Source organism: Herpailurus yagouaroundi, unplaced genomic scaffold (assembly GCF_014898765.1).
Source record: "Herpailurus yagouaroundi ecotype Mexico unplaced genomic scaffold, PumYag 211, whole genome shotgun sequence".
Lineage (NCBI taxonomy): Eukaryota > Metazoa > Chordata > Mammalia > Carnivora > Felidae > Herpailurus > Herpailurus yagouaroundi.
The window spans coordinates 2,145,595-2,170,687 of NW_024412442.1; the positions used below are offsets into that span (position 1 = coordinate 2,145,595).

The window sequence follows — 25,093 nt, forward strand, 5'->3', positions numbered from 1 at the left end:
AATTACTTCCTCACGGAACATGGCCCCTGGATATTATGAGATACAAGGATGCTCTCCTTCCCTTCTCCTTGCCATTGTCTATTGCCAGCCCAGCCCTGGCTTCTCTCATCCCATCAGTTTTCATTCGGTTCCTCCATTTGCTTCAGGCCCATCTCATTTTAATGATGGCAAAAGACAGAGGCATCGTATTTTATGAAGCTGGAATCCAATCTCTTCACTCTGCAGCTTGCTTCTTGAAACTTTTAATAGACTCATTGCATTATATTTTTAGAGTCATCGAAATTCAGTCTGTTAAAAGTTAGCCTAAAAATTAAAAATGCATATGCATTTATTTTTTAAAAAGTGAAGCTCGGAGAAGGTGATCTACCCCAACTCACAGACTGGCCCTGCATTAAAGAATTAAATTAGATTATGATCTAAAAGCTGCCTCAGCTCACCATCTCTTTGTACTGTAATGTATGCTCATTTAGCAGCTCGGTTAAGAAGGTCAGTTGTACCAGTTCATCTGTGGGGTGTGAATCCCAGAGGTACTACTTCCTAGTTGTGTAATCTTGGGTGGGTGGTTAACCTTTCCATGCCTCAGTTTCCTGTTCTGTAGAATGTTAGTACGTAACTCACAGAGTTGTAAGGATTTAATAAGTTAGTGTCTGTGAATCATCTTCCACGGTAACTGGGCCATTTTGGCACTCGGTATGTGTTTGCTCTTACGGGGCAACATATGAAATAAAACATCTTCAGTTACTGGAGATAGGGTTGAAGAAAAAAGTTAAGTTGTATAGTACGGAAGCTCTGAATAACTTCAGTTTTTTAAAGGGAGATAACTTCTGAAAATTGAGAGAGGCGAAAGTGAGCTTTTGGAAAATAGAATATTATTTAACGGTTGCTATCCAGAAACATTATTGAACACGAACTTGCATGTAATACTTCTAGATGTATGGTATTACAACAGAAAAATTTCAGGTTTTTTTGGAGGCATCTTATTAAATCATTTCTTCTAGGTGCTGCCTAAAGGTGGTTTATGTATGCTTTTGAAATATTTAATCAACTTAATAATTTAGACAAAAATATTAGGGCATACAGTACTCTTGAAATAATTACTTCGTAGAAGTTCAAGAAATGATGTAGATGATGGTGATGATGATAATGATGATATGGATGTAAATATCGTTATTATTTCCACTTACATTAAGAAGAAGTAAAGGATTTCTCATGTTTCTAGTTGAGTGACTGTGGGTGGCTCTGATTAAAGCTATCTAGTGATTTCTTCAAAACCCCTTGGTTAATGTTCATGGTGGGATAGTTTTTGAAGGAAACATATCAAAATGAATAGGAAGGGAAACAGTATCTTATCAAAAGAAGGAAGAAAGGGAGGAAAGAGGGAAGAGAAAAGCTTTCTGTGGCCTGGATGAGGATGGGGTGATTTAGTTAGATCTGTAAATACATAATGATACTTACTGTTTAAGTACAGTAGTTCCACCATGAAGTGTTCAAATAAAACTGGGAAATGTATTGACCTGGAAGGTTTAGACAGTGAGTTCCCTCCTGAGCTGGAAGGTGGGGCAGAGGCCAGCTGTGGTCCTGTGGACCGGTCCCAGGGCATGGATTGTGCACCAGCCAGGAGGATGAGACCGATCCTGGATATCAGGCATTTCTCAGGTTACTGTTTCTTTCTTTCTTTCTTTCTTTCTTTCTTTCTTTCTTTCTTTCTTTCTTTCTTTCTTTCTTTCTTTCCTTCTTTCTTTCCTTCCTTCCTTCCTTCCTTCCTTCCTTCCTTCCTTCCTTCCTTCCTTCCTTCCTTCCTTCCTTCCTTCTTTCTTTCTTTCTTTCTTTCTTTCTTTCTTTCTTTCTTTCTTTCTTTCTTTCTTTCTTTCTTTCCAACGCTTATTTATTTTTGAGAGACAGAGTGTGAGTGGGTAGGAGCAGAGAGAGAGGCAGACACGGAATCCGAAGCAGACTCTAGGCTCTGAGCAGTCAGCACAGAGCCCAACGCGGGGGTCGAAATCACGAACCTCGAGATCATGACCTGAGCTGAAGTCGGACGCTTACCGACTGAGCCACCCAGGCGCCCCTCAGGTTAGCGTTTCTAATTTTAAAATCAATTGCGGTAGTTGATTCAAGTGTGATTTTGTCATTTTCTCAAAATCACATAGTTTTAGCCTGCATTTGAGACTAGATCCTCGTCTGATAGATATGACAAGATATACCCTTGTGCTGATATGACATACAGACTTGCCAAATCACTATGTTGTGCACCTGAAAATAATGTACAGCTGACATTGTGTGTCAGCTGTACATCAGTTAAAATAAATAAATCAGAATTTTTAAAAGGCTAGAATCCTATCTTTTCAAGGAGGAGCAAATAGAAAACATGAATGTAGGGGGTTCAGGTCTGTGCAGGGCTTTGATACCAGAGGAATAGGAACTCTGAAAGACATATTTTTATATCATTTTCTTACAGGGTCAGGAGAGATGCTAATAAGAGTGGAAACACCTAGTGGTCAGAAATGGCAGGTGCTCACTGTGGGCCAATACGGGGTAGTGTGCAGTAAAGAGATGATTGTGCACACGCTTCAAGCAAGACAACCGCAGAATGACAACTGCAGGATTAATCATAAAATCATCCCCCCACAGTTATTTCTTTTAATGTGAATACACATTAGGGATTTCTGTTTGCATCTGACATGCCTTGGGATATATTCCTGTCCTTCTTGTTTTTAGTTCTGTCTTTCCATCTGGCTTCACAGCAGACACAGGTATTCGTTTTAACAAGCAATCCTAGTCTGTGTTGACCTCACTTAAAATACGGTGCAGATTCTGAACCACCCAAAGGGAAACATCTGAGAGTTTGGGGTCGGGTGACAAGAATAGTAAGCAGCTCATAGAAGAGCACAGGAAACAAAACAAAACAAATCACGTTTTATGAACAAATAAAATAGCTGTGAGTTTAGAATGCCCAGTTTATGACAATGAGGAAAGACATTGTCAACAATGGCTCATGTCTGTGAAGAAAGAATTAATTTAGACTCTGTGCTGATGAGTAGTTGGGGGATAGAGGTGATGTTATGTTAAAACTGTAGTTTCAGTAAAGGAAAATACTATGGAGAAAAGCTCATGTATCTTGTGTTGGGTGAGTTGACTTTAGCTACTGTAAGAGTGAGAAATGGCATTTCGACTACAAAGTTAGAGACTCAAACCCGAAGCTTAAGTAAGAGAAAGCATTAAAATATACACATGTGGGGTTGCCAATATCAGCTTCCCTCGCCACTTCTTCTCTCCAGGCAAAACAGGAAGGAAGGAAGAGGGGTGTTCCTTTCACATGCTGGTGGGCCTGTAGCCTATGTGGATGGGAGGAGTTGCTCATTGGTCAGGAAAATGCAGGAAAGAGTAGATATGCAAATGATGCTGGTATTTGCATATTTTCTCCTCTGGTTTTTTAAGTGGAGGAAATCAGGAGCTTCTCCAAAACTAAAGACAGAAATACTTCCAAAGTATTTTTGAAAGGGTCCTTTGAGCAACAGCAGTACCGATTAAGCGCATTGAAAGTGTTTAATGGCATTGGCAAAATTTGAATAATGTGTTGTGTCTCAGCAAATATACTGGCAATCATATGAAAGGAAAGTGTGTGAAATTTCATTTATATGATATAGGAATACAACTGTGTTAGGAAATTAGAGTATAAAAGGCATTCATCAGTTTCATATTTTGATGTTTTAAAGTTCAAAATTCATGAAATGAATGCATCCATCAGGCATCTTAAAAGCCTCAGGAAAGATTGGTGATAAAGAGCAATCAATTGAAATGGGGTGTAGCTATTTTTAGCATACATTTTTTACACCTAGAACATGTAGACGAATTCAGGTGTTTTCCATTTATCTAACGCTATAGGAGGGCATAATGTTGCAAATCGAAGGACAATGTTGTAATTCCAAATATCTGATTTATGCACTGAGACTCTTCTGCACAATCCACCTGGTAAACAGTGGGTGGTCTGGGGAGTTTTAACGTCACTGCTTTTAAAGATGACAGTTCATAATATTGGGGGGTGTTCCTGAATAAAGCAGGGATAGACACTACCTTGATGTGAAGTATTAAGGAAAATTGTCTAAATTTTGGAAATAAGACCAAAGAAAGTACATGTTCTTTCATTGTCCCCTTGGGGCATATTTTAATAGGCCTACCTAAATATTATTTAATTCTTTGGGGTAATTTATTGGCTTTCACTTTGTTTTCTGCTAAATGATCATGCCCTAGAAATTATAACGTTAGATGTTAGCTTGTAGATCTCCCTCTGGTAGAAAAGTTGATCCCGAAGGTTATGATTTGGGCTCCCTATAGTTCACTATCCAGTTCTGTTTGTAACCTGGGGATCTTACTCTAATATATATATTTCAAATGCCTATAAATACCGAGTTCCTCAAATGTGATTAGACAGGTCTTTACCATCTTCCTGTTTCTGTCATTAACGACATCATAAATATGTGACATTTGTGTTTTCTACATGTAAGTGGGAATTGTGTTTTTAGTTTTTGAAAATCTACCTTGATCGGGATTCATTTGGCTCGTGACAGAGAAAGGAGAGGCTTAGGAATTGATAAATTAATGTCCCGAGAAACCATGAAGAAATGTCGACTTTCCAAAATGGTGGTTGGTTCCATTTTGCTGAAGCCTCGGGAGATTAATCGTGAGCAAACAAGTTGAGTGATGCCAGGGACATGTGAACTGCAATTCTGCTAACGGGGACAGCAGCGGTGATGGGTGCCGGGAGGGCGTTTACACCAGGGGCGCTTCACCTGCTGGCAGAGTCCTGGAATTCTACAGTCCCACCTACGCCTCCTTCATTTTTGTGTCGACCCGGCATGAGCGACAGCATCCGGCTGTTCTCTTCGCCAGCAGAGCGGCCCAGCAGAGGGGGAGGCATCGATGGACACACGAAGCTGCCTCAGCGAACCCACATGGGCTGCGACTCTTAAGATCGGAACTCTGTTTTTGAATTTTGCCTTAAGATACTAGGAAACCAGCTCCACTAAAATACCGATCTCCTACTTCAATGAAGAGAGCAACTCTTTTGTTTTCTTTGGCTTTGAATCGGCAGCATCGATTACAGAAGTCGCTCAGAGAATACTTGGTGACGGAATGCACAGGTGAACGTTCTGCGGGAAGTTGGACCCGATGGGGCCTCTGAGCGCGGCCGCCCCTAATCACCGAGCAGGGCAGGGGCCGCGCGCTAATTTGATCGAGGACTCAGCTGCAGAAAAAGTGCCAGAGATTTTGCCGTTGGTAGATTTCAGTTCAAATCCAGTTCTGCCTTTCCCTGGCTGGGTCAACGTGAGCAGCCGCGGTAACCCGTCTAAGACTGTTTCCTGATCGCAGCGAATGGAAGAGCTGCCGTGTCCGGTTGAGATGTGCTATGTGTCTCACAGTCCTTGAATCGCATAGTAGCCGCTCTGTGAGTTCTCCCTTCATCAAACTGCTGTCGGATAAATTTGAAAATTATAAATAGCTACCCACAACTGTTATTCGCGCTCTTCTAGATATTTCATCATTCATTAAATTTTATTATATACCCTTGCTAAAGTTCCAACTGCAATAGCGTAGGTCTTTAATTTTATCAAAAATAGTATGTGCTTATTGCCTTCTTAATATTCACTATCTCCAATAATTTTCCTGTTAGTTTTCCTTTCCAGATGTAACCATTTCTTTCTGTCATGATGCTCATCATTTTAAGGGGTCTCTTACACAGAGCTCACTATAAACATTTTATGAACTGCTATCACTTACTCTATTAATTAACATACATAAGATCAATCAGGTGGTGTCATATTTTACAAAATAATGCTTTGTGTTAGTAGTTTCTCATTTACATGGATGTGAGAATGATCTGGCAGTCTGGGTATAACATCTGTTACTCAATTACTGGCCAGAATAATTCTATAGATTTCAGTGACGTTAATCACTACCATAGGTGTGTCTGTCCTTTCTTACCAGAGGAGGATCTTTTATTAAGTTTATATGTGTGTATATATATATATATATATATATATATATATATATATATATAAAAGTTTATATATATATACACACATAAATATATAAAATATAAACTAAATATATATTTTATATTTTTGTACATAAAAATATATATATAATAAATATATAAAAATATAAATACATATTTTTTTGAGGGGGGGGAGATCATGAGCTGGGGAGGGGCAGAGAGAGAGGGAAATTGAGAGTCCCAAGCAGGTTCTGCATTGTCAGCACAGAGCCCAACACGGGTCTTGATCCCACAAACCCTGAGATCATGACCTGAGCCAAACTCAGCTGACAGATGCATAACCAACTGAGCCACCCAGGTGCCCCCAGAGGACAATCTTCTTTTTTTTCCTACTTTAATTTTAATTATTTTATTTTTATTTCTTTAAATTTAAATCCAGGTTATTAACATATAGTGTAATAATGACTTCAGGAATAGAATGTAGTGATTCATCACTTACATATAACATCCAGTGCTCATCCCAAAGGTGCCCTCCTAATGCCCCTCACTCATTTAACCCATCCCCCCACCACCTCCCCTCCAGCAATCTTCAGTTTGTTCTCTGTATTTAAGAGTCTCTTCTGGCTTGTCTCCCTCTATTTTTATTTTATTTTTGCCTCCCTTCCCCTATGTTCCTCTGTTTTATATCTTAAATTCCACATAGGAGTCAAGTCATATGATATTTGTCTTTCTCTGACTGACTTATTTCACTTAGCATAATACCTTCTAGTTCCATCCATGTTGTTACAAATAGCAAGATTTCATTCTTTTTGATCACTGAATAGTATTCCATTGCATATATCAGCCACATCTTATTTATCCAGTCATCAGTTGATGGACATCTGGGCTCTTTCCATACTTTGGCTGTTGTTGATAGTGCTAACATTGGGGTGCATGTGCCCCTTCAAAACAGCACTCCTGTATCCTTTGGGAAAATACCTAGTAGTGCAATTGCTGGGTCGTAGGGTAGCTCTATTTTTAATTTTTTGAGGAACCTCCATACTGTTTTCCAGAGCAGTTGCACTAGTTTGCATTCCCACCAGCAGTGCAAAAGGGTTCCCTTATCTCTGCATTCTCGCCAGCCTCTGTTGTTGCCTGAGTTGTTAATTTTGGTCATTTGACAGGTGTGAGGTGGTATTTCATCATGGTTTTGATTTGTATTTCCCTGATGATGAGTGATGCTGAGCATCTTTTCATGTGTCTGTTTGCCATCTGGATGTCTTCTTTGGAGAAGTGTCTATTCATGTCTTTTGCCCATGTCTTCACTGGATTATTTGTTTTTTGGGTGTTGAGTTTGACAAGTTGTTTGTAGATTTTGGATACTAACCCTTTATCTGATATGTCGTTTGCAAATATCTTCTCCCATTTCGTTGGTTGCCTTTTAGTTTTGCTGATTGTTTCCTTCACTCTGCACAAGCTTTTATCTTGATGAGGTCCCAGTAGTTCATTTTTACTTTTGTTTCCCTTGCCTCCGGAGACGTGTCAAGTAAGAAGTTGCTGTGGCCGAGGTAAAAAAAAAAAATTGTTGCCTATGTTCTCCTCTAAAATTCCGATGGTTTCCTGTCTCAACCTTAGGTCTTTCATCCATTTTTAGTTTATTTTTGTGTCGGTTGTAAAAAAGTGGTCCAGGTTCATTCTTCTGCATGTCGCTGTCCGGTTTTCCCAACACTGATTGCTGAAGAGACTGTCTTTATTCCATTGGATATTCTTTCCTGTTTTTTGAAGATTAGTTGGTCATACGTTTGTGGGTCCATTTCTGGTTTCTCTGTTCTGTTCCACAGATATATGTGTTTGTTTTTGTGCCAGTACCATACTGTCTTGATGCTGACAGCTTTGTAATATAGCTTGAAGTCTGGGATTGTGATGCCTGTAGCTTTGGTTTTGTTTCTCAGGATTGTTTTGGGTATTGGGGGTCTCTTCTGGTTCCATAGAGATTTTAAGTTTGTTTGTTTTAGGTCTGTGAAGAATGCTGATGTTATTTTGACTGGGATCACCAGAGGAGGATATTCTTAATGAGAGATATTTAAAAATTTGAGTTGAGTTGTAAGAAATGAAGGTTAGTCATACTGCTAATAGGAAAACATTTTTTTTTTGAGTTCAGAATTCATTTCTAGTATAGAATCTCTTGGGGCTCTGTTCCCAGATATTAGGATTTATGTTTCCGACATGGGCCCCACACATTGGTAAATAGTTTTGGGCTTATTGAATAGCCATGAGTAATTGCTACGTAGCTCTCAACCTGCTCATCTTTTTTAGAGAGATGACATGTTTCAAAAAAACCCAGAAAACAAAACCAAACCAAAAAAAACTGCTCCCTGGCCAATAACCCAAGTAAGCCGATTTGAGGTAAGGAAGATAACATTTGGTTCTAATGTATCTCCTGCCTGTTCTGTTTTTTTCTACTTGTGCACCAGTGGAGTTTAATGCTAACACCATGAGGGTAAAAACCAAATGCATACATTGAAAGTAAACTCATCCATGTGTTTCTTATCTTACCTAGATTTGTGACAGAATTTTAACTTAGTAGGTTAAAAATGGCTGATGCTGTTCAACTACTGGCTGTTAGACACACACTGCTATTGAGACCCAGTACCAAATCGTCTGCCTTTATTTCCCCCTTTAAAAGGGAAAAATGCCCTGCTTTGGAGAATTTGATTTCATGATGCAAATGCTCCGGTATGGCTGAAAACTAGCTACCTCCCACATGACATCAGTGAACATGTAGTTGGGCAAAGCTGTGTCCAGACTGTTGGGGACGGTACGACCCCACAGCCCCAGCATACTACTTGTAATGGAAAATTGTCAGGGCAAAGAAACATGCTGTTTACTTCGTCCTCGCCTGGAATTGAATTAAATATATTTGGCTAGCTTAAATTGATTGATTTTCCAAAGATCAACTACAAAGGAAATTTGGATGAGATTCAGGCCACCACAAAGCTGAAAATTAAACCAAAGGAAACATACACTATCTCATTCATCGTAGGGAAAAGTATCCTTCCTTCCTACATTTTGCTGTATTGATTCAAAGCCCTGTGTTGATGATTTTTTATTATAGTATCATGATTTAAGGCAAAGACAAAAATGCATAGTTATTCATTTGTAGATGTCTGATCATGTAGAGAACATAGCCCCACAAAGCAAAACTGTTAATAGCTGCAAAGTCAAGGTGGATTCCCACTCAGTATTTGGTTCTGACGTCATTAGTGATGGACACACACACACACACACACACAGCAGAGTGTAGCGGGGCTCTCAGTCTGGTCCAGAATGGCCTGCAGTACCTTAAAAGAACCAGGAAAGAAAGCTGCTTGGGTTTTGTTTTGTCGTCGTATTTCTGTGTCCGTGGGCCGGCTGGGAGAATAGGGCTGGTTTCCTGGCACATGGTCTCCAGTTCTGCCAGGGCCAAATCAGGGGGCCTTTTATCCGCTTCCCCAGCTCTGGGGCAGAAGGTGAAGAAGGCTTAGGTTGAAACGATGCTGACAATCAAGCATCAGAAACATGGAGCCATACTCTTTGTTATAAAACAGACAGATACAATCTCGTTATGTATCACAAACACATAAGGGAGCAATGTGGCTTGGATTGAAAGAGTTGAAAAATCATGGGACATGCTCATTTTAATAAATTTTAATAAAGGTGACTTCACCTGCTCAGAGTCCCTTGAGGTCACAGGGAAGTGACCAGTTGGCTGCTTTTTAATCTTCACGGTGACTGTGTCGAGGAACCTGCTTTAAAAGGAAGACATGCTTTGAAATACTCAATAATACTTTTTGACAGTTTTAGAGTTGAATCATTCACACTTACCAGTCATATAAATAAATCCACAAGAGACATTAACGTCCGTCAATGAACAAAAACCCAGATCCCTTTACTTACGAATACTGTACTCCCAGAACTCTTTTAGGGTCTGTGATTATTAAAAAAAGCCTAGGGGTTACAGGTGGATAAGATGAACCTTGCTAGTGAGGAGCCCTTAGTCACATGTGTCAGTCACCACAGAACAGCAGACCTTGCAAGATCACTCTCAGCAGATGTGATCCTAAAAAGAAAGGATAAAACCCAAATGCATCTATCGAGGTAAAATTTGTCACTACATCTCTTACATGGATTTGTGAGTAAATTGTCATTTAATAAAATAGCTGAAGCACTCCAGTGAGCTGCCCATTGAGACCAGTGTCAATGTTTTCTCTCTCCTCCATCCTCAAAAATACGCTATTAACTCCTGTGTGTTAAGCACTCAGAAGAGTGTTTTGCTTGCCTAAAGAGAAAATTGTCTATCTCCTTGTCAGAAGAGAAAAGCATCTATTATTCGAATATCAAACGTTCTATTTGTTGTTTTCCCCCATGGAAGGCTGCAATTTCAAAAATACATTCACACTACTTGAAGACAGGATTGTTAGAGTGACAAAGCACTGAATTCAAGTCATATGTCAAAGCCAGATTTTTCTGCTGTCGTCTCCTCTTTCTCTTAATAAATTGGATTTAAAAAAATAAAGCAGACCACATGCAGATATGTCCAGAATTTTATGTTGTTAACGGATGAATCGTATCCTTCAAAAATTCATATTCACCCTGATCCCCAGTACCTCAGACCTTATTTGGAAATAGGATTGTTGCAGATGCAGTTGGTTCAGATGAGGTCTTCCTGGTGTGGGGAAGGCTCCAGACTCAAATGCCTGGTGTTCTCACACAAAGGGGAACCAGACCCATACACAGGAAAATGCCACGTGTAGATCAAGGCAGAGATCTGTGTGGTGCCTCATCTACGAGACAAGGAACACCAAAGACTGCCAGCAGGGCACCGGAAGCTAGTCCACCACAGATCTCAGAAGGAGCCAGCCCCAACATCTGATCGCGGACTCTAGACCCCAGAGCTGCAGGGAAGCCAGGTGGGTCTTCAACCACCTGGTCTGTGCGCTTTGTGATTTCAGCCCTGGAAAGCTCATACACCTGTACACCACCCACAGATGCCGTCTTTAAAATCCATCCATCCCATCTCCGATGGCCTGATGCTGCAATTTGTAACTTAAAAAAAGTTGCCGTCTAGCTCAACCACACTTTGACGCCACCAAAGTGAAAATAGATCAAGACCAAACCATATATACATATGAAAATACATATAGTAATATAAATGGTGCTTGTGGGTGAGGGGATAGCCTTCTTTTTTGTATAAAATAAAACTAGAGAGATAATGTGCAGACGATTGTGAAAAATGTGTCCTGCTACCCCCTGACGCTACCTATGGAAATACAGCCTAGGAATCACTACTGAAGATTTTTAGCAATACCCAGTGCCTTTGAATTAGATGACTTCTGTCGCCTAACACCTAATTTGAGAAGTTCATAGTCCTTTGTTTTTAATTCTACGAGTATACTATATGAATCTCTTTAATTAGAAAATTGTAAGTTTGAGACGCTCTAGTGACAAGTCTTAATGACACAATCAGGAGTATAGATTACAAACGTGATTATGTTGGTTGAGTGTGTTGGCCTGTCAAAGACCCTGAATCAATATTAACAGAGTGGTGGAAAGATAGGTTTCAGGACAGGATGGAAAAACACTGCTAAATGGAGAGCACTTCTGTGTAAGAGCAATTTTGTATTTTAGAGAGAGCCCCACAATAAGGTGCCATGCTAAGGAGAAAATATTGACAGGGGACCTTGTCGGATATTAAGGAAGCAAAGGCAAATGTTAATTATCATATTCCAAGGCCAGTCACACTGTATATACCAGGTGGAGATAAACGGCTGCGGAAGTATTTGGTTAAAGGCGCTAGTGATTATTTTGAGGTTTGTCATCCATGAAATCCACAAAGATTTATTGAGCACATCCTGTTTCCTAGACATTAGAAACACACAGATAAATGTGTCTTAAATTTCCTAATAATGCTGATTTTGAGAGCACTAAATGACTAGATTATAATTATATTATCTTTTAGAAGTCAATGCGTAGGAAGATGAAGCAGCTAATTTGTTAGAGAACAGCCATAGTCTTGCCTATGAGTAGCACAAACATATTCCAGCTCAGAAGCATTTATTATCACCTGGTAGTATTGAAGGACACTGAGTACATAAAAATGTAGGAAATAATTTTAAACGAATTGCACACGAAATTAGGTTGACTGTATATTTAAAATGCACATTTATCGGTCCTGACAGCTGTCCATCTAACGACTCATTTTCATGAAGTAGAGTCTTGTCAGGATGATTAGCTGTTGTGCAGGATGCTGTCAATCACACGAGTGCGAAGGTCTCAGCTCCTGTTTTCTTGCCTGGTTCCCTGTGCTGCTCGCTGCCACGCAGTATTGATTCCACCTTATTTCTGCGGTGATGAATAGTGAAATTATAAAGACAGATTTAGGAGTTACTTGGATCCCATCCTATGAAAGTCCTTTAAAAGAACCTGCTGTATTTCTGAATGTATTTCATTTCAATAAAAATTATATTAATCACCAGATTGCAAAGTTTGTGTTTTGGGGGGTTTCGGAAACTTGGATAGGTTTTGACATTGCCTAATAACCCCCGTAAATAAAAAGACAACTTAGAAAACGAAATGTATAGAAACTAAAGGCAGTGTTTTATGAATCAAAATATTTAACTTGAGTGATATTACAATGTGTATTTTGATAACATGGTTTTAATACAAGAAGTGAGAAATTTCATTTTAATATATGTAAACTTCCCTTCAATCCATGTACCATCATTTATCTACCCAGTGGCTTTTTTCTAATATGAAAATTAGAGTGATAGTAAGATATCTAGGAAGGGAAACACACCTTCACATAGTGTTAGTAGCTACGGTAATTGGTTGCAAGGTTTCTAATTCAAATGTTTCCGTACAAGTGATTTGTCTATCAGAATTCTGAGATATGTACAATATCCATCCACGTTCTAATTTTGTTTCTGTTGTTTAAACTCACAATACCAAAATCCAATGTGTCTTTCTGTTGCCTCTGTCTTTCCATTTCATTCTAAATATTTCTCCAAAATCAGTCTACTATACTTTTCAGAGTCCTGCATTACACTATTCTTCTCTTGGGTGCCAGCTACTCCAAATCTAGACCAAACATTTAAAAATATATTAAAACCATGTGGCGGCAGGAGTTAATGTGCACGATCCAGCAAAGGTGGAGGCATTTCATAAGTACTTAAAGGAGATCTGTAACTAAATATGAATTTTGAGTTTAATTTGTTTAAAGATACCGTCTCAAAGGTATGACAAAAGTTGTTCAGTGGAACTCAACTCCTGGCTTTAATGGGTGTTTACATTTATTTTGCTATATTAAAAGTGATGTTAATGAGAAACTACTCCACCAGCCTTTCCAGAGTCTCCACTATGAGCCAGGCATACGGATGCTTTAGGAATAATAGTTAAGCCATGGTCAGTGACTCCAACAGCTCCATTGATTGGTGAGGTATTAGAAGATATGCATGCAGCTCACCACCCTACAATAAGGTGGAAATTGTTTATATGTATAATTCCAATATCCAAAGTATTAAAAGTGTAACAGATGATCACTATATATAAGTTTATACATCTTGGCTATTGCAAACATTGCTGCAGTGAACGTGGGAACAGATATATCTTCAAGATCCTGATTTTCATTATGTTGCATATATTCCCAAAGGTGGAATTAATGAATGATATACCACTTCTATTTTTAATTTTTGGAGAACCTCCATACTCTTTTCAATAACCACTATACCATTTTGCATTCCCAGTAACAATGTACAATGGTTCCAACTTCTCCCCTCCCTATCCTCATTAACACATTTTTTTAATATATAATAGTCATCCTAAAAGGTGTGAGGTGTTATCTCATTGTAGTTTTTGATTTACGTTTTCCTGATAATTACTCGTGTTGAGTGTCTTTTAATATACCTGTTGGCCATTTGTATATTTTACTTGTAGAAATGTCTAAGTCTTTTGCACATTTTTGTAATGAAGTTATTTGTGTTGTTTTGTTTGCTTGTTTTACTGTTGAGTTGTAGGAATTTTTTATATGTTTTGGAAATTAACCCCTCATCAGGGATATGATTTGCATATATTTTCCTCCATTTCATAGGTTGATTTTTCATTCTGTTGACTGCTTCCTCTGCTGGGCAGAAACTTTACAGTTCGATGTAATCCCACCTGTCTATTGCTTTTGTTACCTATGCTTTTGGTGTCATAACCAAGAAATCGTTGCCAAGATCAACATCAAGAAATTCCCCCCTATGTTTTCGTCCAGGAGTTTTATGGTTTGGAGTCATATTTAAGACCTTAATCCATTTTGCGTTGATTTTTGTGCATGTTGTAAGGCAAGTGTCCAATTTCTTTCTTCCTTTTTTTTTTTTTTTTGCATATGGATATCCAGTTTTTCAATAAACACTACCAAGAATTGAAAAGAAAGGAGCACTTCCAAACTCATGTTACGTGACCAGCATTGTCCTGATGCCGAACTAGAAACATACTTCAAGAGAAGAAAAGTACATTCCAACATTCCTGATGAACGTAGATGCAAAAATCATCAATAAAATATTAACAAACTGAATGTAACAGTACCTTGACGGGATCCTAACACCACAACTGACTGAAAGTTGTCCCTGGGATGCAAGGACATTTTAACATCTACAAATCAGTGTGATGGACCACAGTAAATGGCGTAAAGGATCAACTTCGCATGATCATCTCAATAGATGTAGGAAAGGCATTTGACTTAGGAGAGAAGAACGGTCTACAAACTGGGTATAGAAGGAATGTACTGCAAAATAATAAAGGCTGTTTGTGACAAGCCCACAATTACCATTCTATTTGATGGTAAAAACTTTAAGTTTTTCCTCTAGTATGAAGACCAAGACAAGGATAACCCCTCTCATTACCTCTGGTCAGTGTAGTACCGGACGGCCTCTCCAGAACAGTGAGGCAAGAAAACAGGGATAAAATGAATCCAAATCAGGAAGGAGTAAAATGACCTCTCTTAGCAGATGGCATATCCTATATGTAGAAAATTCTAGAACCCCCCCCCAAAAAAAACAGTTAGAAGTAATACATAAATTCAGTCAAGATACAGAATACAAGTCAACATACACAAGTCAGTTGCATTTCTATACACCAACAACGAACAATTGGAAAAGGAAATTAGGGGTACAGTCTCATCTATGATAGAATCAAAAAGAATAAAGTATTTAGGAATAAGCATTTTACAATAGAGTCAAATGTTACAATTCCAAGAAGACTTTTGTTAAATTATCTTTCTTAACAGTAGCACCTTCTATTGAAAATAGTATAAATGTATACACTCTTCCAGGTCTGAGAGCAGATCTTACTTATCTCTAGCAAAGAGTAAATAAAATATACATAAGATATAATAAGCTCAGAAATCAACTTTGGGATAAATAGATGTGGTGGAAGGCAGATTGCGAAAACAATTTGGGGGTCTACAGTTCGGTCAAGGGGGCTGTTTTTCCCGGTATCAGTGGTCTGTTCTTCTCTGTTGTGGGATAGACTCCACGGTGTGGCTTCGCCCCGGCTCATGTAACCATTCGCCTGTGGGAGGGCACCCGGGTGGTGATCCATTTTGAATGTTGCGGAGAAAGCTTCCGTGAACACCTGTGTGCAGGTGTTTGTGTGAACGTAAGTCTTCACTGTATGGGAGAGATTGCGGGAGAGTGCAGTTCCTGGGTGGCATGGCGGTTACACGTCTATTTTGGTAGATGCTGCCAGTGTGTTTTCCAGAGGGACACAGCTGCGGGCAGTGTGTGAGGGACATGTTCCTCTGCCTCCTCGGCTTTGCAGGGGTCGCTTTTATTCCATTACTTGCAGCCCTTCTAGTGGATGGGCAGTGACACCTCTAGTAGATGGGCGGTGACTCTTCCTTCCCTAATGGCCAGCAGCACTGACCTCTTCTCACGTATGTGTCCTTCCTGGTGAAACACCTGCTCGTGGTTTTGGCTCACTTTGATTTTTACCGTCAATTTTTAAGATATCTTTATGTATTCTGGATACACCATATTTACACAAAAGGATATTTAGGAAATCTTCAAAGATTTATTAAATTTATTATGTATTGTAATACTGATAATAGTAAAGCAGGGGTTTTGTGGGTAAATCAATTCCCACAAATAAATCTCTATCAATTTGGTACAGAACCATGAAACTTTGGCTTAAAAAAATCATCATTATCACTCTTACATAACGATCATTTCTGTTCTGTTTATTTGGCCCTTTTTTGGTCGTTCATTTCGTCCACCATTCTATTTCTCACTTAATAAAAGTTTTCCTAGGTGGGCATAATTTTAAGGAGACTTAAGAGAGTCTCATTCAATGGCTGACACTGAAATTTGGGGTCCAAATCTGAGTTTTCTCATGTATCTGGTAGTCTCCCAGTCAAATATAGCACAAGTGTTTTGGATCCTAAGATAATGAATACTAGTAAGAGTCAATGCTCAAAACGTTAACATTTTGTTAACTTGTATCCTGGCTTCTCCTGAAGATAAAACAAGCCACAATTACAAGGTTTGCATCTGACCAATTCACAAGTGTAATATTACTTGAAGGAGCTTGCTTCTGGCTATTAAATTTGTCCAATTTTCATGAATTTTTCACCTCTTTCTTTCCTCTAAAATCATGTTAAGCTACTTTTACTCAGCCTTTTAATTTATATCCTTTGTATCCTTCAAGAACTCTCAGTAGTTCCTTAGCTTGTTAATTTAGCTTTTATTCGTGTAATATTTCTTTAGAAGTTTAATTTGCCTTCACAGGATTTGTGCATCTATATTCATTGAACAACCATCAACTTTTTAGTGTCGCTTTAAACTGGAGTATTTATAGTTGGTAGCAATCTCTATAAGGCCTCCATTACCTGACCTAAGATTACAAGGGGGCAATTATTGAAATACACAGTCCATGTGATCAAATTCACACACACACACACACACAAACACACACACACACACAATCTATAGTCATTATTCTCCTGAATGGTGATCTAGCAGATTATATTAAATTTTGGCTTAAACTGCAGTCACAAAGCACTAAATATCAAATATGAATCCCTAGACATTTCGTCAAATATTCCTATAAAAGAACTTACTACCTCTGATGCTGCTTCTCTCCAGTAGGTTCTAAAATTTATAGAGAAGAGGTGAGTGGTAAAAAAGTTAACAACTCTATGATTTGCAGACGTGTGGGTTGTGTTTCTGACTTTTTTGACCTGCCACCGTGTTCTTTAGGTCTTGACTGGTGAGGGTTTGAAGAAATGTGCATAGAGTGAGGCCTGCAGAAACCAGTTAGTATGGAGAGTAAATAATTATCCAGATGTATAAGGGCAAAAAGCATACTTCTCAGGGAGATAAAAATCTGTGTGAAATTTGAAATTGAGGGACACCTGGATGGCTCCGTTGGTTAAGCACCCGACTCTTGATTTTGGCTCAGGTCATGATCCCAGGATCCTGTGATCGAGGCCTGTGTCAGGCTCTGTGCTGAGTGCGGAGCCTGCTTGGGATTCTCTCTCTCTGTCTTCCTCTCTGTCCCTCTCTCTCCCCCTCTGCCCCTCCCCAGCGCATTCTCTCTCTCTCTCTCAAAAACAATTGAAATTGAATGTGGCTTAATGGTTTACAAATCTGAATTTCTACAATATATAAGCAAATAAGGAATATAGGTATATTTTTGAAGATCTTTTTGAGAGACAGACCCAAACACATAAAAAATACTAATTCACAAACTTTTGGGCAATTCTCTTTTAAGTAAAAGAGAAATAGCCACATAATGAGGCTGATATATACATGTGGAATTCTTTGATTCTCATAACAGTTATGTTTCTTTTCAGTAGTAGCTTAAACTTTTCAGCCTCAGGACCTCTTTTTCATTCCTAAAAGTTATTGGGACTCCGGTGGAACTTTTATTTATGTGGGCTAAACATCCTGATAACTAGGTTAAAAATGTTAATTGTGACACTTTACAATAATTTGATAGTTAACTTAAATATAATAATACTAAACCTGTTATTTATTAATATAAGTAAAATACTTCAATAAGATATGATTACTTTAGCCAGATTATCATGTCTGCTTCTGCAGTCTTTTACAATATGTTCTTTTTCTGGAAATACATGAGCTAAATTTTGCCACCCATAGATTGCCATTCGAAGACAAAGGGATATTTAGTAGCCTTTCTGGATAATAGAGAATATTATTTTTACATACTGCACCAAAATTTATCAAGTGGCAGCTTCTTAAACGTAACTGCAATGGGAAATATGTAACCATATTAAAACAAACAAAGAAAAAACATTTTACATTGCACTTTGTTAAAATGCAGTTGCCAATCTTGTAATCTGATTGGATTTTTTTTATCCTGCATGATCTTGTAACATCATGCATCAGTCATTTGGAAAATACTAGTCACTGAGTTCTTTCATTTACTGAAATATTTCATTACACAAAATGATCACACATCGTGGATCTTTAGGAAAGTGTCACCCTATGCTCTTTAACAAATGGATGTGGGAAAAATAAATATCATCTTATTAATATTATGGAATTATTTTGCCCTTGAAGTCCCCTCCAAAGGATGGCAAGGAATGCCAGCGCTCTCCAGACCAGCCCTTTAAGAATCCTTGGTTTTTTTTTTAAAATTTTTTCAACGTTTTTAATTATTTTTGGGACAGAGAGAGACAGAGCATGAACGGGGGAGGGGCAGAGAGAGAGGGAGACACAGAATCGGAAACAGACTCCAGGCTCTGAGCCATCAGCCCAGAGCCCGACGCGGGGCTCGAACTCATGGACCGCGAGATCGTGACCTGGCTGAAGTCGGACGCTTAACCGACTGCGCCACCCAGGCGCCCCAAGAATCCTTGGTTTAATGGATATAAGATAAAATTTTACATCTGAGATGAGAACTTGAAAATATTTCAATGTTTGGCACAGTTTTTTAAAAATGGATTTGGGGTAGAAGATGGGAAGTAGGCTTCAAAAGATAGCTTCTCAGTGGGAATCCCCATACATAAAGCATTCTCAAAAATAGTCATGTCTTGGACCAAGATAGAGTAATAATTAGTGTCTAAATGTCTTCTCTGCTTGAGCAAATACAAAAAGCATATTGCTATAGAGATGTCAAAAATACCAAGATTTATAACTATTACTCTTCCTGCATCTCTAAATTGTTCTAATATATTCAGTAATAGAGAATGGTTATCACCATTAAATCCCGTCAGATGCAAAGATCCAATATTAAACAACTCATTTGCTTTTCCCCAACGGTCTTTCCTTTTTATAAATTGGGATGTAATTGTGTGTGTTTATTCCCCAAAACTCCTGATACTTGTTTATTGTATTTTTTAAATTATCTTTGATCTGATATTCTAACAATGAGCCTTCATGGAAAGCCAAGTTGTATAAGCAAAACAAGGCATGAGCAACACTAGAGGACACTGGATAGATGACCAAGGTCACGTTTCAAGAGGACACTGGATGGATGACCAAGGTCACGTTTCAAGCAGAGAAGTTTAACTTTTTGTTCACAGAATTAAGTTCAAGGGTCAGGTTTTGATGTCACAAATAAAACAGAAGCACAGTCTGCATATAGTTACATCACTGAGTTAGAGACTAGCTGTAGCAAAATTAGCCCTTTCTTATGTATTTGTTTCATTTGTTTCTTAGAACATTTTTACGGGAGGTAGATTGTCGGCTTCTCTAAGTTTCCACAAATAACGGTATCAATCATGTCTTGAAATATGCCCTACTGTGAAGACTTGCTCCTTACTATTCTTTTTGCCAATAATAATTCTTTTTCCATTTCAAATTTTTATTTAAATTCCAGTCAGTTAACATCAGCGCAATATTGGTTTCAGGAGTAGAACCCAGTGACTCATCACTTCCATGGAACACCCAGTGCTCATCCCAACAAGTACTGTCCTTAATGCCTATCACGCATCTAGCCCATCCCCCACTCAGCTCCCTCCATCAACCCTCAGTTTGTTCTCTATCATTAAGAGTCTCTTCTGGTTTGTCTCCCTGTCTCTCTCTCTCTTTTTCTCCTCCCATATGCTCATCTGTTTTGTTTCTTAAATTCCACATATGAGTGAAATCTATCTGCCGGTAATTAATCAATCGATTAATCCCCAGACTTACTAAGTATCACATATGTGTTAACACACTGTTCCAAATAAAGTCAGTGTGCACACTGACACTTTGGTAATAAGCTGCTGCAAAAGGAGTTCGAGATTTAGGAAAACCCTCAAAGATTTACTTCTCCCTTAATTGCTCCCTTATTTCCAGAAGTTAACAAATTGCCATTGTCATCTTGGTTTCCTGTAGAGAAGGAAGAAATGTTATTTAATTACTTCTCGCTCTGTTCTCTCCACACTGGAAAAGCAAGTGACTGAGGATGATTAAAACGCTGAACTGAAAGTCTGAAGGACTAGGATTCACTAATTCTGCCAGCGGCTTGGACTGGACCCCTGTGGTTAGAAAACAGTCTTTAGACTAAATATGCTTCCTTCTTGCAACTGCCAGTCGTGTTTACAGAAGCTGTCAGGGTGTCTGTGGTAGCTGAGGAAGGATAAACCGGGGGCTCCCCCTGGTCAGTGCACTGAATGGATTCTCACATATCTGTTGGTCGACCTGACGGATGGTCCGCTAAAAACCAAAGCGGAAGCATGTAGGCCGAGAGACGTTAGTCGCCTGAAGAAGGATCCTGTAGTGCAGTCCAGGCTCCAAAGTGCCGGGAGCCACATTTCATGAGATGTATTCTAGGGGCACTAACCACACAGCATATCCTGGAATAACAAATTGATTCTTCAGACAAATGAACTTAGAAATTCTAAGTATTATGCCCCCATCATAGAAGGTTACTGTAGCTGATTAAATTATCTTAGAAACATTTAAAGAAAGAAGCCAGTTTATCATTGTGTAACTAGTTGTCCTCACACTTTTTATAATGAACCATCCCTTAAAGTTCCATTAGTCAGTTTTCTGGTAAATGCCACTTGGGAAAGAAACCTTGACTTTCCGATCTAGGAAAATGGAGCAGCCCTAAGTAATCTTCACTTCCAGTACCCTTTCTGATCGCATCTTCTTGAAGCTTCTTCTGCACATCACCGAAAATACTTTTTATCTCTTATGGAAATGTTCCCCCCACCCCTCAGAAAGGATTCCGCAATTACGTGTCCGTCCGTGCACTGTCCAGGAGTCAGTGTCCTAAGCTGTGTCCACATCCCCCGAGAATGCCCGGTGTTCAGGGATTTCCATCACCGTGAGAAGGTGCGGGTGGCATTTATCTGACCTCTGTTTTTCCCTTGAGTAGCTGGATAAATATTGTGTAGTCAGTCTCTAGATGTTAATAGCTTCAAAGGCCCTATATTATCCTCATGAGCAGGAAAGTAGCAACTGCATAACTCTGAGGTACATTTGATTTGGGCCGGGTAACAAAGGTGGTTTTGTGAGAACCTTGGCACTGCGGGGACAGGGATATACCGACTCTGTTTATTGGCCAGGTAAAGATGATCAAAACTGTCTTGCAAGGCGTCGCCAAATCCTCACTTGGGGTGGAGGCATTTTGTGGAACATGTAGCTGAAACCTTAGAAATTTAATGATTTCTGTCCAAAGGGCAGCATTTTATTTTAATATCAGAAAAAATATGTGAGGACAGACTTCTAGTATCAAAGTAGTGTATTGATAATAATTTTTTGAAATAAAGAGGAAGAAACTAAGACATGATGTTGTATCAGCTTTTGTATGGTGGACAGTATTTCTGATTTGTGTCCAAATTGTACGTTGTATTAACTTGCACATACAGATTTGGTTAAAGTTTGAGAAAGAAACTTAGTGTCTGTTGCCATAAAACATATATCAGAGGGTAAAAGGAGAATTTAGGTTGCCATGATTGTGTGAAATAAATGAATGTATATGCATATAATGCTTACTTTACTTTTAGGAGGAGAATCAAGAAACTAAAATCAGCTTTTTTTTTCCTCAGGGGGAGAATTAAATAGTTTGGGGTCTGAATTAAACGAAAATTTATTTTCTACTATTCTATATCATGTTTGCTTTTGAATTTTGAAGTTTTCTCCGAGAATAAATAAATTTTAAATTTTTAAAAAATGTTTATTTATTTTTGAGAGACAGAGAGAGACAGAGCATGAGCAAGGAAGGGGCAGAGAGAAAGGGAGACACAATCTAAAGCAGGCTGTAAGGCTCCGAGCTGTCAGCACAGAGCCCGACACGGGGCTCGAACCCACGAACTGTGAGATCTGAGCTGAATTCGGGCACTCAACTGACTGAGCCACGCAGGCACCCCAAGAATAAATAAATTTTAAGAGCTACGTAACCAGAACAAATAAGTAAATGCTCCAAAATCTAGTTTCATCAGAAATTAGCTCATCACATCGTTTAGTAAGAAGCTAGACTTTTCAGAATAGGCGTGATGGTAGGGGGACCTGGGTGGCTCAGCCAGTTGAGCGTCTGGCTTCAGCTCAGGTCATGATCTCACAGTTTGTGACTTCGAGCCCCGCGTCGGGCTCTGTGCTGACAGCTCAGAGTCTGGAGCCTGCTTTGGATTCTGTGTCTCCCTCTCTCTCTCTTTGCCCCTCCCCCGCTCATGCTATGTCTCTCTCCTTCAAAAATAAATAAAAACATAAAAAAATTAAAAAATAATAATAAATAAAAAGAAGAATAGGTGTGATGGTAATTGAAATGCTCACAGCTTAGAAACTTTTTTTTTAAAGATTTAAAGGAGAAAAACACACTTAACAATTGATTTTAAACCATTGCTTTTCTGGCATTTTTCTCTAAATTCCATAGCACCACATTCCATACTTCTGCAATCCCTTTGTAAGTTTAGGGCTCAAAGTAAGCTGAACTTGGAGGAAAAATTTACCGATGATTTAGTTTTGGCTTCAGCAGTATTTTATTTCAGATCAGTCTGTGATTCTACCATATGAAGAAAATATTTTTGTCTGCTCCCATTTTTTCAAAAATATATTGTGGTTGTTGAAACATTGTCTATAAGCAAATGGTGTTGCTATAATTTACTACCAGAGAAAACCAAATGCATTATCTATTAGCTCTTAAAAGTAGCATTTCTCGGAGTTAGAGGTCCACTAGGTAGACCTTTGGGCACATCTGTGGCCGATCACAATATGAAAATGTCCCCGGTGTTAACCTGTGTTGTGCACCACGGCCAGGGACGAGTTACAGTGGAATATCGTAGCAGAGTTTTCATTCAGAAACTCAAGTTACAGTCCTGTCCTCATTACTAAACTGCTGGGCCACCTGCCAGACTCTCAGTTTTATCTATGCAGGTAACTGCTTCCTCATCTATAGAATGATTCGATTATGCCCAAGGTTTCTTCCAGCTGGGAGTTTCAATAGTGCTGTGATTTGTGACTCAGAGGCCCATTTATTCCTCACGGATCATAAATAATGCTTCGTTGCTGCCTCTGGCTTACAAACTTAGAACCCAGTTTTCTTCAAGCTTAAAATGAAGTGTAGATTGCTGCCAATGTCGTCATCAAGTTGAATGTGGGGATATTGAGAAATCGTGATAGTAAAAAGAAAATATAGTATACACCCTACATGACTAATTTTGATGACGAACGTCTGGATGAATTGTTCTCAGTTGGTGTCGTTATTTCAATGAGACAGTCACATAAAATCACATTTACGTTGCTAAATGGTGGATTCTCCCCCAAGTGAAGAGCAGGATGTATGTAAAGTAGGATTTGTTAGTTCCTATAACCTGGAAGTCCTTGGTGAGTTATGCTCAAGGTATTTCTATAAAGCAGGAGACTCTAGATCTGAGAGCCTGTTGTGGCTTCCAGATCTGCTTGTCGAATCCTGGTTTGCTTCGGGATTCTGGTGTGGGTTTTGGCCACGCACTGTTTATTACTTTCAGGGTGGAGACCTGTGCTCTGAGACCACTGTCTTTGCCTTTTAGTGGTGTTGCTCTGTGGGTGTGTGGATGGGTTTTTTCCAGGATCCTGAAAGCTTTTGTTTGGGACATCCATCCTTCTTTTATTATGTGAATTGAGACAGACCTTTAAATGTGCCCATACCTTGATTGCCTTGACTTCCCTCTGGTCATCTTACTTCAGCTTCTTAAATAATCAGTTTATCTGATTTTACCCTGTCATGTGTTTGCATCAAGGTTACTAAGGAAAGAGTATATTAAATGTATTTTTTGTGTTTTATGGATTTTAAGCTTTTTCTCATGGATTTATATGTAAATAATGTTTTGTTTTGCTTGGCCTTGGTTATTTCGACCTATTTTGAACTTGTGGTGTTAAGTAGCTTTATGTAGGATAATCTGATGTGAATTTTTTCTCAGAGCTTTGTTACTGACCTGTCTCTACTATCAGACTCCTTGTTTAACTGGCTTCTTATTAACTTTTATCTTATTACACTGTGTACAGTATAGTGGAGTGTCTAATCTCTTTTTGGGATAGACTAAATAGAACTTCTAAACGAAACTAAGTAAAATAATTTTCCCCAACTATTTTAGAAAGCCCATGGCCTTGAAAATGTTCGTGTCGGCTTATAAAATTTAAAGTTATATACAGACAAGTGATGTGAGAAAGTAGTTCATAGTTATGAATGTGAAAGATTATTTTTAAAGGAATAATTATTCTACCTATGCTGATCAAACAAGATCACAGCCCTTGCATAATATAATCATATTTTTATGTCATAGTTTGGTCATGTTTACTGTGATGGAGCCATAACATGTAAATATATCACCCACTTTAATTATGGCCTTCCCTACTAAGGTGCAATAAAATCTGATTTTATTTTTATTTACGTATTTATTAAATGTTTATTTATTATTGAGAGACAGAGAGAAACAGAGCATGAGCAGGGGAGGGGCAGAGAGAGGAGGAGACACAGAATCGGAAGCAGGCTCCAGGCTCCGAGCTGTCAGCACAGAGGCCAACGTGGGGCTCGAACCCAAGAGCCATGAAATCAACACCCGAGCCGAAGTCAGATGCTCAACCGACTGAGCTACCCAGATGCCCCTATATTATTATATTCTAAGGAAGGCTATAGTAGTCAGTTGTTACCCAACATATCTGGACTTAGCAT

The 25,093-nt window shown here is 38.8% G+C and overlaps 1 long non-coding RNA gene across 1 annotated transcript; it reads left to right on the forward strand.

Moving 5' to 3' along the window:
• Positions 1–483: 483 nt before the first annotated feature.
• LOC121016545 (uncharacterized) lies at positions 484–19,881 on the forward strand. Its single transcript, XR_005784342.1, has 3 exons — positions 484–493; positions 9,196–9,200; positions 19,440–19,881. It is a non-coding gene; the product is annotated as an uncharacterized LOC121016545 (long non-coding RNA).
• The last annotated feature ends 5,212 nt before the right edge of the window (positions 19,882–25,093 follow it).